This window comes from Delphinapterus leucas, chromosome 17 (assembly GCF_059928025.1).
Source record: "Delphinapterus leucas isolate spDelLeu-1000000601 "Yukka" chromosome 17, BTC_Dleu_Yukka2, whole genome shotgun sequence".
NCBI classification, from domain to species: Eukaryota; Metazoa; Chordata; class Mammalia; order Artiodactyla; family Monodontidae; genus Delphinapterus; species Delphinapterus leucas.
In genome coordinates, this window is record NC_143145.1 from 14,303,423 (window position 1) to 14,318,953 (window position 15,531).

The 15,531-nt window shown below is 45.9% G+C and overlaps 1 long non-coding RNA gene across 1 annotated transcript; it reads right to left on the reverse strand.

Annotated features, from left to right (window-relative positions):
• Window positions 1–8,759: 8,759 nt before the first annotated feature.
• On the reverse strand, window positions 8,760–14,551 carry LOC149746912 (uncharacterized). The gene is made up of 4 exons (XR_016388309.1): window positions 13,400–14,551; window positions 11,323–11,410; window positions 9,577–9,871; window positions 8,760–9,311 (listed from the first exon to the last, which is right to left on the reverse strand). It is a non-coding gene; the product is annotated as an uncharacterized LOC149746912 (long non-coding RNA).
• Window positions 14,552–15,531: the final 980 nt, after the last annotated feature.

Genomic DNA, 15,531 nt, shown 5'->3' on the forward strand with positions numbered 1-15,531 from the left:
GAGCAAGGTCAGGGTAGTAAACAGCCCTGGTGACCCCGTGACCTGGCACTGGCCCAAGGAGTGAGTGCATACATGGGGATTCCACCTGAAGCTCCAGTCTCTAGAAGGTGCTAAGAGCAGGGGAGAAGATTGGAGATTCACCGTATTTGTCCATGGGCTGCTCAGAAGGCAGCGAGGATGAAGTCCAGTCATGAGGTGGACACTATCTCCATCCCCCCTGGAACCTGAGAAACCTCATGAGCCGTCAGGTACAGCAGGGCAGGACGAGGGGCAGAGAATTTGAGATTTGAGGAGAAAGCTCAATCTTCTGGGGTTCCACAGTAGTAGTGGTTTTGACTCATATCTGTCTTGTCCTTTGCAAAGTGATTTCACTGGCATTATCTTAATTTTGGAAGAATGAGTCCCATTTCACAGAATTGGGAAATAGTTTTGGGAAAGTTCAGTGGCTTGCGCAAGATCACAGAGTGGGGAACGGCAGGGCTGGGATGGAGACCCCTGTTTCTCTGATTTGTGGTCCAACTCTCCCCACCAGTGTGCTTCTGAAATCAACCCAACCAAACACACATTTCTTAGGCACCCTTGTGTGCTAGGCAACACATGAAGGCATTGATGCTGAATTTCATGAGTGGCAGACGTGTTAGTTGTTGCCCAATACCCACTCCACACTCCTTGCTGCTACCAAGCTCTGATTTCACTTGAGGTAACCAAGTGTCTTTGACTGGACCAAACCACACATGACAATCCCGATGCTCGGTTTCCTGCAACTTGAGGGTGGTAACATGACCCATTTCTGGCCAGTGAGGTATAAGGAGAAATCCCCCAGGTGGGGTTTCTGGGAAGATTCTACTTTCTCCCTCTCTTTTTTTTTTTTTTTGGCTGTGTCATCTTAGTTCCCTGACCAGGGATTGAACCTGGGCCACAGCAGTGAGGGCACCGAGTCCTAACCACTGGACCGCCAGGGAAACTGCCCTCTACTTTCTTGAGAAGAGGGGACAGGTTCAGCTGTGTCTCCCAGTCCTTCTGCTTCCCTAGTCCCCTTTCCCCTGCCTTGCTTGTAACCTGAGGCCTCAGGATGGCGACCTTGCATCCTGCAACCATAATACCACAGCAGGATGTGGAAGATGAAGAGGAGAAACAACTCAGATCTCTGGTGGCACCATCAAATAGGGGAACCAATGCCAGCATCCCCCACCTCCAAACTTCTTGCCATGTGAGGAGAAAAAAATATCTGTTTACTGCAGCCATTGGTATTGGACTTCCTATTACCTGCAGATGGATGTATTCTAATTGATGAACAGGCCCACTCAGGGAGGCAAGCCCTGAAGCCAAAATCAATAATCCAATTGGATTATGTTTATTTGTGTGTTTACTGATACCAGCTGTGATGGCTGATTTGATATGTCACCTTGATTGGACCACAGATACTTAGTCAAACATTATTCTGGTTGTTTCAGTGAGGATGTCGTTGGATACAATTAACATTTAAATTGGTAGACTGAATAAAACAGATTGCCCTCCCTAATGCTGGTGGGCCTCGTCCAATCAGTTGAAGACCTAAATAGAACAAAACCTTGACCGTTTCCCCAGTGAGAGGGAATTCCTCCTGCCTGACTGCCTTTGATCTAGGACATTGACTTTTTTTACTGCCTTCAGACTCAAACTGAAACATCAGCTTTCCTGGGTCTCCAATTTGCCAGCTGCAGATCTAGGAACTTGAGAGCTTAGATAATTATGTGAGCCAATTTCAATAAATAAATAATAGATGACAGATAGATGATAGATAGACAGATAGATAGGTGAGAGATAAATCCTATTGGCTCTGTTTCTCTGGAGGACCTTGAATAATACATCAGCTGTCTTTTATTTTCTACATACAAACTTGTATATAAATAGAGCAGTTATATTCATAATAGCCCAGAAATGGAAATAGCTCACATGTCTATCAACAGGAGAATGAACAAACAAATTATGATATATCCACACAATGAAACACTAAGCAATAAAAAGGAACCACTGCTGGTATACATAGAATCACGGAAGCATCTCAAAAGCATTACGCCAAGTGAACAAAGCCAGGCACAGAAGACCACATACTGTATGGTTCCATTTATACGAAACTCTAGGAAAAGGTGAATCTGATATACAGTGGCTGTAAGCTGATCAGCGGTAGCTGGGACCAGGTACGAGGGAATGTTGCGTGATAGAAATGTGTTCCCTGTCATTATTGTAGCGGTGGTACATGGGTGTATGCATTTGTCAAACTCATCAAACTATATACTTAAGGTGGATACATTTTATTTAGGTAAATTATACCTCATTTAAGTTGATAATGCAAAACAATGTTTTAATTTGAAGCGGGTCACATAGATGGAGATAATCCAAATATATATAAACAAAGAAATGGCGGAAAGAAAGGCTGAATGTAAGATAAAGCCAGGGAGAGTCAATTCACAAAGTACATACACATCAGTCCCTTGACCGTGTGAAGCTACAAATTAGGATTTGAGCTTCCCAGAAGCCAAAGCAAAAAGAGAAAAAGAAATACAAGCTTTCACATGTCCATAGGAGAAAAATCACAGTGTGCGTAAAATACAATTGGACCACAGAGACGTGGTGCCTTCTGAGTGTGATGGGGACACAGAGAAGGAAGTGACTAATTCTGTTTGGGAAAACCAGGAAATGCTACAGAGATGGGGGTAGGAAAAAAAAATAGCTAATGTTGACTGTTTGGGGAGTGTGGATGTGAGAGGGGTGGGACTGGGCTTCTGGATGGGAAACAATCAGCTTTACTCATTTCCTAGATGTCCTTCAACTCTGAAGTGGGGGGATCAGAGGTTTCATTCTCAGGAAGCAGGAAGAAGCCTGGGGCCTGAGCCTATGTCTCTGCAGGGCCTGAGGAAGGAACTGTTACCCCACAGCCAGGAGGGGTGTGTAATTTATTTACTCACCAGTTTGCCACAGATCCAGCCAAACGAGGTGCAGACCCCAGCTGGACCTCGTCTGGAAGGCCTTTGCCAGGTCAGCACTAACCCTTTTGCTGCTGGATTGTGAGGTGGCGGGGGTCCCTGAGGAGGGCCGGAGCCGCAAGGGAGGCAAAGGGCTCAGCAGCCCATACAGAGCACTTTAGTATTTTAGCAGGCGCAGCCAGAGTCATGCCTGATTAGCACCAGCTAATGAGAATTCCTGAGCTTGGTCAACGGCCCACATTCAGGAATTTGCTATTCATGAGAAATGTCAACTTTATGAAAACCCGCCCTGTGTGTCAGCTCTTTTTCCCACATTCAGGGTTTACAGCTGACGAGAGTTGGTTTCACATGATTTGCTGATGGGGGGAGAGGTCGTAATCCAGGAAACTGCTCTGGCAAATCATCCCTGAGCCAGCAGAGCCTTCTGGAACATTCTTTTTATTTTTCCCCTTAGAAACCACTTGGAAAGGGAAGTGTTGGGATTTAAGCAAGGCTAGAGTGGAAGACTTGGTGCCCAAAGGAATACTAGAGCAGACCGATGAGGCCACCAGAACCTGAATTCATTTTCCCAGTGTACATACGAAATGGCTACCAGATTGAGGGGAATACTGGAAACTTGGCAGGAATCCCAGGGTGATGAGAAATGTTATTCAGGAGTATGATGTTTCATGATATGACATTACTTTCTTCATTTATAGGATTGACAGTATAAAGTCCGCTCTGTATAATATGCAACCTTTCTGGCCCTGGGTACATAACGGGACTCATTTCAACAAAGCACCAGCCCCTTGGAGAGCACTGCCCCACATCTGGTCCCTTGACTTTCTTTTTTTTTTTTTTTTTTCTGGGGGTGGGGGGTGGGAGAGAATTTTAATACATTCACCAAATTAAAGGACAAGAACATACTGTAGACACAACTTAAGACAATTTAGAATCGTGAACAAAATGTGAGGTAGACTAGTGAAATTCACCAAATTTTGGTTAAGAAAATTTTACAGTAATAAAGTAACACAGGTGCTTCCTTTTCTAAAAATCACAAAAAGCATTACAGCCAAAAAAATTGAATACAACAATGCTCATTGTAATTTTAGTTTACATTCAGTATTAACCTATGTGAACTGTCATATGTGGCAAAGTTCAGCAGGTCTAGAGGTCAGTTATTATGCAGGCCTAGTGAACACATTCACACCACAATATTCTTAAGGGATGACAAGGCTCAAAGTGAAACACACCAAGGTACGTATTAACCAATCATGATGTCCTGTGCTTGTGCAGTTTTATCCTTGCAGGAGAGCGACCTGACATCCTCTAAAGAATTATACCGATAAGGTGATTTTAAAAGATCCAAACCTTAGTAAGGTATGCATTGAAAAGAACAGGCAGGTCCATTTTAATTCTCCATCATTGTGGTGATGGTCTTTTGGTTTTATTCTGGCATTTCTCTTCCCCAGAGTGAAATAGTATTTCAGAGATCATAAGCATTTGAATTTTCAGAGTGCAGCCCTAACTAATATGGGGTCCCCCCAGGTCAAGTAACTACTTTAAAAATTTTTCCTTAGACTATGAAGCCATAAAGCCTGAAGAAACCCTGAGAGGCCATCTGTCCCAGGTACAACTGTTTTAGGATTATTTCAAGTATTTTATTTGCCCTATATAGTAAATATTTTTGGAATATTGCACAAATAGTGGGTTTCTTGATATCATCTGTGTTAGGCCCTTTCAACAAAACAGGAACAACTGAAACACATTCATATATAAATCAGCCTGCTTCAGAACGTACCTCTTTGCCAAATTCTGCTGTACTAAAATTGAGTATTTTTAAAGCATCTGTAAGGCAGGTCCTCTTTCAAGGTCAGTTAAACATGGAGTTTAAAGGAATTGTTCATTTCAAGATACATTTAGGGCGTCCCTGGTGGCGCAGTTGTTGAGAGTCCACCTGCCGATGCTAGGGGACACGGGTTCGTGCCCTGGTCCGGGAAGATCCCACATGCCGCAGAGCGGCTGGGCCCGTGAGCCACGGCCGCTGCGCCTGCGTGTCCGGAGCCTGTGCTCCGCAATGGCAGAGGCCACAACAATGAGAGGCCCGCGTACCGACCGCAAAAAAAAAAAAAAAAAAATGGCCATTTAAAGTGGGAATGAAGTGGTACATATGGGCTAATGAGAAAAACGCCCTTGACTTTCTTTTTTGCTCCTAATCTGACTTCTGAACCAACAGATAATTACCTTCATAAGGAAAACAATGCCATCCTGTGGAATTCCAGCAGGGCCTGTCCAGAGGATGTATATTCTAGGCCACAGGCTGGGAAGGGATATTTCTGAAGGTGAACTTCCTTACAAGCAGAGACCCTGGATTTTCAAGGTTTGGCGTGATAACTCTGGACGGAGCCAAGCACAGGAAATACTAAAGCTCTACAAGCGCTCAGAGAGAACAGGAAGGGCTGGGCTCCCACTGCCCCAGCCCCAAGCAGTGCCAGCTCTCCTCGAGGGCCCGGCCAGCCCCTGCCAAGTTCCCAAAGGACTGCGACAGCATAGAGCCAACTAAATCCTAATGACTGGGTTTGTATGGTGCCCCAAGGTTTTCAAGGGCTCTCAGCCAACCTCCCACAGCCCAACAAGGAAGGTTCAGAAGGCTTTACTGAGATTGGGAAACTGAGGCCCAGAAAAGTGCCCCGTGTCACACAGCTAGTCAACGGGGAAATCGCCTAGTTATCAATAGCTTGGTCTTTGCAGTCAGAGGAATCTCGCTGAAACCCTGGCTGGCTGCTCTCAGCTTATTACCTCACTCCCTGGAGCTGGTTTCCTCTCCTGCAATATGGCGCACGCTCCGGGAGCAGGGTTCCGGGGCCACACTGCCAGGGGTCACAGCTCCACTGTGTAACAGTTGTGCGATTGTGGGCAGTTTACTTAACCTCTCTGTGCCTTGGTTTCCTCATCTATAATGTGGGGATGATACTGGTACCCATGGCACACACAACACACTGACTCTCACAAACATATGTGGGCAGAAAGAAGCCAAGCCCAAAAGGCCACAGTGTGTGATTCATTATATTCGGTATTCAGATACGAGCCAGCTGCTTAATGAGTGTAGGGTTTCCCTGCGGAGTGCTGAAAATGTTTTGGAACTAGATAGAGCTGTTGGTTGCACAACCGTGTGAATGTACTAAATGGCACTGGATTGCACACTTTAAGGTGGTGAATTTTGTTATATGAATTTCTCCCTAATAAAAATAATTTTTTAAATGGGTCAAACTCGTCTTCAGTGCTGCAAGTCAAAAGAGTGGTCACTTGGGGGTGAGGAGAAGATGGGAGGGGACACGAGGGAGCCTGCTGGGATATGTCCTGTATCTTAATCTAGGTGCTGGGTGATCACAGAGGTAAAAACTGATCGAGCTCCGTGCTTGAGATGTATGCCTTTAGAGGGTTGTTGTGAAAATGAAATGAGGTCATCCACAGCAAGCTCTTTAAACAGCCCTAGCACGAAATAAATGCTCAGTAATTTGTAACTCCCATTAGTATGATTATCTCATATTGTTAGGAGGATTGGATGATACAGTACACACAGCTTCTTTAGTAGAGAAGCTGGCTTTTCATATGGCCCCCAAATAGAGGCAATTTTCATTAATTTTAATTTGAACCCAAACCTTCTGGCTCAAGATTCATAACATTTTGCAAAGCAGTGTGCTGCCCACTCCCGGGGGTTGTTTTGACATTAGCTTTGTGGAAAAGAGCCAAGGACTTAAGGATTAGGGGTTGGTACAACATAGCGCTGCCTCTGGATAAACTGGGTTACCTCCCCCAAGCCAGCTTGGGTACAAGGCAAACTGTTTGCCATCACACAGGCAGAACTTGGAAGGGAAATGCATCTCTCGCTCACCCAAAGCCTGATGGTATGCAGGGAGAGACTGTTCTTGCTAACTCCTGCTTCCATCGGCCCCTGGCAAGCAGAGCCCACCCTGCTCGTTCACATGCTCATTTTATTTGCTTCCTATGCTGCCCAATTTCTTTTGATTGGCAAGCTTTATACAAACCCCAAAGAATGACACCCCCTCTCCACTGGGTCACCCAGTCCCAGGTACATCCTTACTTCCCCAGGACCTGAAAGGTGTGACAGCTTTCATTCATTGTGTGTCTCTCCTTCCAAACCCAACTCTCTGCAGGCATCAGTCCTGCTAGGGCTTGGTCATCTTTTCAGCCCAAGCATAGCTCCTGGAACTTAATAACAGGAACTTAATAAATGTGTGAGGAAGGAAGGGAGAAAGTAAGGGGCTCCCTGGCTGGACAGACCTTTGAGAACAGAATGATTTCCCTACCTTCTGATCCCAAGAAGATTCATTCAGAAAGAAAACCCTGAAGCAGAAAGAGCTTGATCTCAGGTGGGAAAGGCAATGGCTTCCTGGTTCATTCTGAGTCCATTTAGAAAAAGTTATCAAGATCCAGAAATTGCAGTAATTGTTGCTTTGCAGGTGGGGAGTTGGGTGTGTGAAATTAGGTGCAAAACAATATGTGTAATTTTTTTGTTTTGTTTTTGTTTGGGGTTCAGGTTCTCTTATCTCTTATCAGCATGGTAATTTTGCGAGCATATAATGTCAACCACAACACATTTTTATCTAAACTAACTGAATTTAGATCTTAAAAATAAGTGCAACCCTTTACCTCCATGGTCTTCCTCCCGAAAACCCGTAACTGCAGACTGATCATGAGAAAAGCATCAAGCAGATCCCAATGGAGGAACATTCTACAAAATACCAGACTGTTACTCCTCAAACCTCGTTAAAAGGTCAAACTCAAAAGGTCATCAAAAACAAAGAAGGTTTAAGAAGCTATCATAGCCAAGAGGAGCCTAAGGAGACACACACACAAAAATGGAATGTGCTATCTGGAACAGGAAAAGGACATTAGATTAAAAACTAAGGAGATCTTGGGCTTCCCTGGTGGCGCAGTGGTTGAGAGTCCACCTGCTAATGCAGGGGATATGAGTTCGTGCCCCGGTCTGGGAAGATCCCACATGTCGCGGAGCGGCTGGGCCCATGAGCCATGGCCGCTGAGCCTGCGCGTCCAGAGCCTGTGCTCCGCAACGGGAGAGGCCACAACAGTGAGAGGCCCACGTACCGCGAAAAAAAAAAAAAAAAAATTAGTGTCTGAAAATCACAGACATTTTACTAGCTCATGGTTCTGTGGTCAACAGTTTGGGCTGGAATCTTCTGCTAGTATCAGTCGGAGTTGGAGTTACTTTTGCTACTGTACATCTCTGGCATCTGGACTGGGGCTGGATGATCTAAGATGGCCTTGTTCACAGTTGGCACAGGATGTCAGCTGGTGGGGCTCAGGGGACACAGCAGGGACAGGCCCGCATACCGCAAAAAAAAAAAAAAAACCTGAGATCTAAATAAACTTTGGATTTTTAGTTGCTAATAATATATCAATATCGGTTCATTAATCGTACAAAAAAGAAAAGAGTCCCATTCTAATTTAAGACATTACTAATAGAGAAAACTAGTTGTAGAATATATGTGAACTCTCCATACTATCATTGCAATTTTTCTGTAACTCTAAAACTATCCTTAAAAAATGAAATTCTTTTTAAAAATTTTTCTACGGAGCATTGTCCAAAATGTCAGTAACCCAGTCCCACTCACGACTCCCCTCCAAAATGTACCTGGTCATCAAGACTTTAACACCTCAGAGACGCCACCTCTCTTGTGTTTCTTACCCCCAAAGCGTCAGACCACCATTTAAGGTTAAAGACAATTGGGGGCAGGATGGGGAAATGACCCCTGCCTGGGCTGCCCCCCATTCCAGAAATTAAAATGACTCTAATGTGTTTAGCTACAAACTAACAACTTGCTTATTCCAGGTATCCAAACTTGACAATTTAGTCATTTAGAAGAGCTGTTGCCATTTTATTGCATGTCAAGCATCGAGAACTATCTATGAGAAAGACAGATAAGGTCCCTTCCCTTCTGGGGATTCTGGTCACATTCCAGGATGCATGATAGACAGCTGGGCCAGGGAGGGGATGAGGGTGTGACGTTTGCTCCAGGTGCAGTGATGTGTGGTCAGGCCCCATCTGCACCCTCTGCTCTCACCTCTCTTCAGACCAGAGAGCTGGTTAACTGAGGTTTGATACAGCCTGCAGCATTCGGGTCAGAGATTTTTCCAGCCAAGTGATTGGGGGCTTGAATAGGATCCTGAACGCAAGGAAAGGTATCTCCAGGTGGCTCCGTTACTTTTGGCAAGTCGTTAACAGCTCTTCCTTAGCCAAATATTCCTTGCGTGTCCAGTGATTGTGAGCCACTGTGCTCAGTGATGGTGATCGTGCAAGATACGTCTCAGGGAGCTCAGAGTCTAATGTGAGACACAAAACAGAAAAAGTGATGTGAGTCTGAAAACAGACTGAGAAAATACAGCACGAGGAGGGTTGGAGTATAGAGATAGAGATCTGCAAGGCTTCCCCAGGCCAGACCCCATGAATAAAGTTTGTTTAAAAAATCAACTTTATTAAGGTGTCATTTACATAAGTAAAATAATGTTTTAACTGTTCTATGAGTCTGACAAATGTATACGCCTGTGTAACCACCACCACAAGCATGATCTAGAATAATTTTATCACCTTAAAAATTTCCTTTGAGGGCTTCCCTGGTGGCGCAGTGGTTGAGAGTCCGCCTGCCGATGCAGGGGGCGCGGGTTCGTGCCCCGGTCCGGGAAGATCCCACGTGCCGTGGAGCGGCTGGGCCCGTGAGCCGTGGCCGCTGAGCCTGTGCATCCGGAGCCTGTGCTCCGCAACGGGAGAGGCCACAACGGTGAGAGGCCCGCGTACCGCAAAAAAAAAAAAAAAAAATTTCCTTTGTAAGTTCTAGGAGTCCTTTTGCAGATTGCATAGGGTTTTCTATATACGTGGTCATTATCTGTGAATAAAGAGCGTTTTACTTCCTTCTTTCCAAAAAAACCAAAACTTTCCTTTGTGCATCTTCGTACCCAATCCCTGCCCTCTCCACCCCCAACCCCTGGAAACCACTGATGAATTTTGTCATTATAGTATTGCCTTTCCTAGAACTTCCCGGAATCATGCAGTCTTTTGTTTCTGGTCCCTTTCATTTAGCCTCATGTCTCTGAGAGTCATCCACGTTGTCGTGCATGAGTACAGTCCTTTTTGTTGCTCAGCAGTACTCTATCATATGGACGTACCACTGGTGGTTTATCCATTCACCTACTGATGGACACTCGGGCTGCTTCCAGTTTGGGGCTATCCTAAGTAAAGCTGCTATTGATCTCAGTCTTAAAGGGTTAGTCTGTCAGAAAAGAATATTCTAGAAAAGAAGATCAGCAAAGGGAGGAGGAAGAAGAAAGACTGGAGAAAGAGGCAGAGGAACAGCCATGGCACCAATACTAAGGGAAGACATTGAAAAGACAAGGCAGGATTTTCAGCAGAAGGATCACTTGATACAGTTTGCTGATTGGAGCCTGAAGATGACCTACGAGGACTGGAACTGGTTGTTTGTGATATGCACCAGACGTCCAGGAAGGGAGGTTTAATGAGAAGTGGGAAAAGATCTGTCTGAGTACACAGTTGGCATACAATGGTTGAAGCCATGGGTGGTGGCGAGATCACCCAGGCAAAGCACATAGAATGAGGAGTTATTTCAGGGGTCCTCTGTCTCCCCCATGGGCACAGAAGAACCAGGCTGAGCCTAGTACAGTGGTTAAGAACATGGACTCTGGGGCCAGACTTCTGGGCTTCAAATGCCAGCTGTGTGACATGGGGTAAGTCACTTGGTCTCAGTTTCCTTGTCTATAAAATGGTTTATAATACACCTACTCATGGGGTTGATATATGGATTAACTGAGTTCATTCATGCATAGCTCTTAGAACACCATCAGACACTTGCACATGAGAGGTGCTACTATTATTAATGTGTATTAAGGTGTTAGCTATTATTAATACAAAAAAGAAGAAAAGTCCAGGGTATAGGTAGCAGGGAGACCTAAACTTGAATGTCGTCTCCATGCAAGGCAAGCTGAATGACACTGAGAAATCTAACATCTCTGAGCTGAAAATTCCTTACCTGAAAAATGAGGATAATGCTTTCTACCTCAGTAAGTTTTGGAAGGAGTAAATGAGTACCGGATCAAAAGAAGAAACCATCAAAAAACTCTCCCTACAGGGTTAATCTTTGTTCCCTCCTCTACTCCTTTATGTTCCCATGGAACACTATGTTTTTCATTTCCAGCACTTCCCTCACCACTATGGTGGACTGTTTCCTGGTGTATTAGTAAGGATGGTCTAGGTTATGCTGCAGTAACAAAGAGCACCTGATTCTCAGTGGCTTACAACAGCCCAGGTTTACTTCTCACTCACCCTATGTGTCCAGCACAGATTGGTTGCCCCTCTGTTCAGCTTCACTCAGGAACTCAACTGGACGGTACATCGCATTTTGGGGACATTGCTGGTCATCATGAGAGAGAGAAAAGAAAAACACATTAAAGAAGGTGTTGACTTTTAAAACTTCCACCTAGAAGTAATACACATTTATTCTTTTGGCATTTCATTGTTCAAAGCAAGTTAAACGACCACACGGGTGTTTAACGTGGCAATGATGTGCAATCCTACTCAAAGGTGACAGGAATACTCTATCACACCTGGGCCGCTAAACTGAGAGCCTCGGGAAGACAAGAACCAGGCACTAGTCACAGCCACACCTCCACCCTGGCATAGTGCCCTTGAGGTTTGGTGAATTAAGACTGAGAGCACCTCCATTTGGCCTAGGTTTACTCTGCTCCAAGGTGAAAAGCCCTCCTTCAGTCACTGCTCCTGTAGAAAGGGGAGTGAGCCTGCTGTCATCAGAGGACAAAGCAGGCCCCCTTCCAGGTCACCAGAAGCCAGTGCGTTTGCTGACCAGTGAAGCAACTCCCACAGCCACCAGCTGCTCCCCAGTTTCCCAGGGGACCAAGCTCCTTTTGTATGTGGGCACAAGATAATAATTCACCACGTGCTTTACAAGCATTGTTTCGTTTGGCCTTCAAAACATGCCTGTGAACCCTCTGATGCAGGCAGGTAGCAGCATCCCCAGTGGGCAGATGAGCCCATCAAGACAGTGGAAACCCTTGTGCATGGCTTCCTCCTTCCGTCTGTCCATCCTCTGGGGAGACCCCCTCTGTCCTCTGCACTGAAGCTGCCTTCAGCCAGCCCAGCGCACAGGGGTCTGACCTCCAGGCCCAGGATTCCAATGGCATTTCATGGACACCACACAGCACAGCCTTTCATGTCACACTGCTGTTCATCGTGGTCTGAGCACAAGTCACAGCTCATCCATCTCCCACTCAGCACCCGCTGCATAAGAGGCCAGGCCTGCATCTGGGCAAGTCCCCTCCCCCTGCCACCCACCCCCACCTCCCCAACCCTCATACAGACTGCAGCTATCCGTGCCCCCCGGGGTAAGGACAGAAACCTCCCAACCCCTCTCCAACCTACGATCTTGCTTCCTCTCGGGCATCCCCTTCTACCAGAGTCATCTGCCTGAATCTGCTGACATCACTCCCCTACCTCAAAGCCTCCCAGAGGTCACCAAGGTCACAGGACAAAGGCTGGACTCCCCAGCCTGGCGTGTGAACTCTCTGGGAGCCAGCCCCAGCCTACCTTTTCAATCTGACCCTCCGCCCTGCTGCCCCTGCAAATATGACACTCCTGGCTGACTTCACTTCCCCCTCCAGAGCCTGGGTTTAATATCTGCTCTGTCATCTACCACCTGTGTGACCACCAGCAAGTTATTTAACCTTTCTGACCTACCGTAAAATAAAGATAATAATAGTATCTACCTCCTAGGACTGATACAAGGATTTAATGAGTTTGGATTTGCAAGGCATGACGGGTCTTGGCACAGAATAATGCTGGGTGTGCTGTTATTATTCCTACCACTGTTCTCTCCCTCCAGGGCCTTCTTCCCCAGCCCCATATCTGCAGAATACAGGTCTCTGTCTTTCAAGACCCCTCTGACATGCCACCTCCTCCACAAATGCTACCCAGACCCCCTGGAGCACCATGGTACTGTCTGCATTACTTCAATATCATAGTTATTTCTGTTCACCCTTCACCAGACATCAAGGGCCTGTAGTTAGACACTGAGGCTCCTTCCCCTCTGTGACCCCCACAGGCCCCAGAGGAGTTCTTAGTACATAGTGTGGCAACATGATGAGTGAAAGTACACAGGCTCTGGGGTCTGAGAGTCTTGAGTGCACACCCTGGCTCTGACACTACTAGCTGTGCAATCTTGGGTAAATTACTTAACCTCTCTGAGCTCCAGTTTTCACCTTAGGAATGAGAATGACCATCTCGGTCTCATAGAGTTGCTGTGGGAATAAATCCGATAACCTCTGGACCCCCTGACACAGTGTCTGGCACAGAGGAGACCCTCAGTGAAGATTAGTTTCCTTTTTACCTTTAACCATGTGAATTCACATCTTCCACAGCTTGAACGTAAACACCTAGAGGGCAGGGGTCATGCCTTCATCCTATAAGATGGAGGGAGAATTTGTGAGCTCGTCCAAGATGCTCCCCAAATATTTGAGCATCAATCATCTGAGTGGTCCTGAGGGAGGTCAGCAATGCAGGGACTGGGGCAGGGGGCGGTGCAAGCAGGAGGGCTGGAATGAATTTTTATTTGTCGCTACTTTCCTCTAGGCAAAGCTTCTGCACCATACCTCCTTCTTTTTTTTTTAATAGATAATTTTAATAAGTCTATATTCATTTTGAAAATTGAGTCAATAATCAAAACCTTCCAAAAAAGACATCACCAGGCCTAGATGGTTTCACCAGTAAATTACACCAAATATTAAAGGGAAGAAAGGCTACAGATCCTCCATAATTTTTCCAGAAAATAAAAGCAGAGTAACACTCCCTAATTCATTATATGAGGCTAGTATCACCGTAACGTTAATCAGATCAGTTTGCTGGATCGCGCTGCTTAGCGTATCTATGTTCATATGATTTTTTGCCGGCTTGATCTATCAGTGACAGAGGGATGCTAATGACTCCAACCGTATTGGTCCATTTGTCCATTTCTCTTAAATTTCTCAATATTTTCCTCACTTCCTTCTTAAAGTGGAATGAATTACGCAGCTCCCAGGACCTTCCTGTCCCACAGTCACCTCCTGAGGCTGTGAGACACTGAGGCTCCAGAGACCAGCCGGACCCAGCAGAAGCTCCCTTCTGGCTGCAGGAGGGACAGGGGAAGTCATCCCGTCCAGGTTCCAGCTCTGTTTGACTTGCTGAGCATGGCCGTCCCCGTAGGCTGCATTCCGTGGCCTCACGCCAGCCTGGTGTGTAATACGCTCCAGCCACCCTCTCATTACCTAATGCCTTCCTAATCTGCAGTTTACGCAACATGAGTGCAAATCTCTGAGAAGCACTAAGAGAAACACCAGACCAGGCGCTTCCCCGGCCGGCCTGCACCCTGCATTGGGGCTGGTGGTTTCATCGTGGAGATGCCTGCTTCTCGTTACCATGTGGGCCAGTTGGTACGGGACTTGGTGCTCCGCTTCTCACACGACGCTCCCCCCAGTCTGTACCTTCACCCCTTCTCTGTCATCACTCACATGGAATGGTGGGCAAAGCCTTATAACTTTCAGTAAAGCAGATCTTTCAACCAATGGTGCTGAAACTATTGGCCGATCAATATGGAAGAAAAAAAACAAAAAAGCCTTGACCTTTATTTCATATCATATATGAAAGTTCACTCAAAGTCTCAAGATGTATCACTGACCCAGATATAAAACCTAAAACGAGGAGCTTCCCTGGTGGCGCAGTGGTGGAGGGTCCGCCTGCCGATGCAGGGAACACAGGTTCGTACCCCGGTCCAGGAGGATCCCACATGCCGCAGAGCGGCTGGGCCCGTGAGCCATGGCCGCTGAGCCTGCGCGTCCGGAGCCCGTGCTCCGCAGCTGGAGAGGCCACAACAGTGAGAGGCCCGCGTACCGCAAAAAAAAAAAACCTAAAACGATAAAACTTTTACAAGAAAATAAATGCGGGATAGAATCTTTGTAACATTGAGCTAGGCAAAGCTTTTCTTAGAAAGTACATGAACCATAAAAGAAAAAAGTGGTAAATTGGGCTTTAAAAAAATGTAAAACTGCACCTCCTCAAAAAGCATTCTTTAAGAACATGAAAAGACAAGTTATGTTCAGGGAGGAACTATGTATTTGCAAAACATGTATTGGATAAAGAACTTGCATCTGGAATATGAAAAGAATTCCTACAACTCAACAAGAAAACAAATATCCCAACTGGAAAATAGGCAAAATACTTGACCAGATTCACCAGTTCACCAAAGAAGAGATGCAGAGGGCAAAGCAGCGCTGGAAAAGATGCCAGACCTCACTAGACATTAGGGAAGCGAAATTTAGAACCACAGCAAGCTACCACTACACGTCTACTAGGAAGGCTAAAATATGAATTAATTTATTAATTAACTAATTAACTGACAATACAAAATCTTGGTGAGGATGTGGAGCAACTGGAACACTCATACATTGCTTATGGGGATGCAAAACAGTATGGCCACTCTGAAAAGCA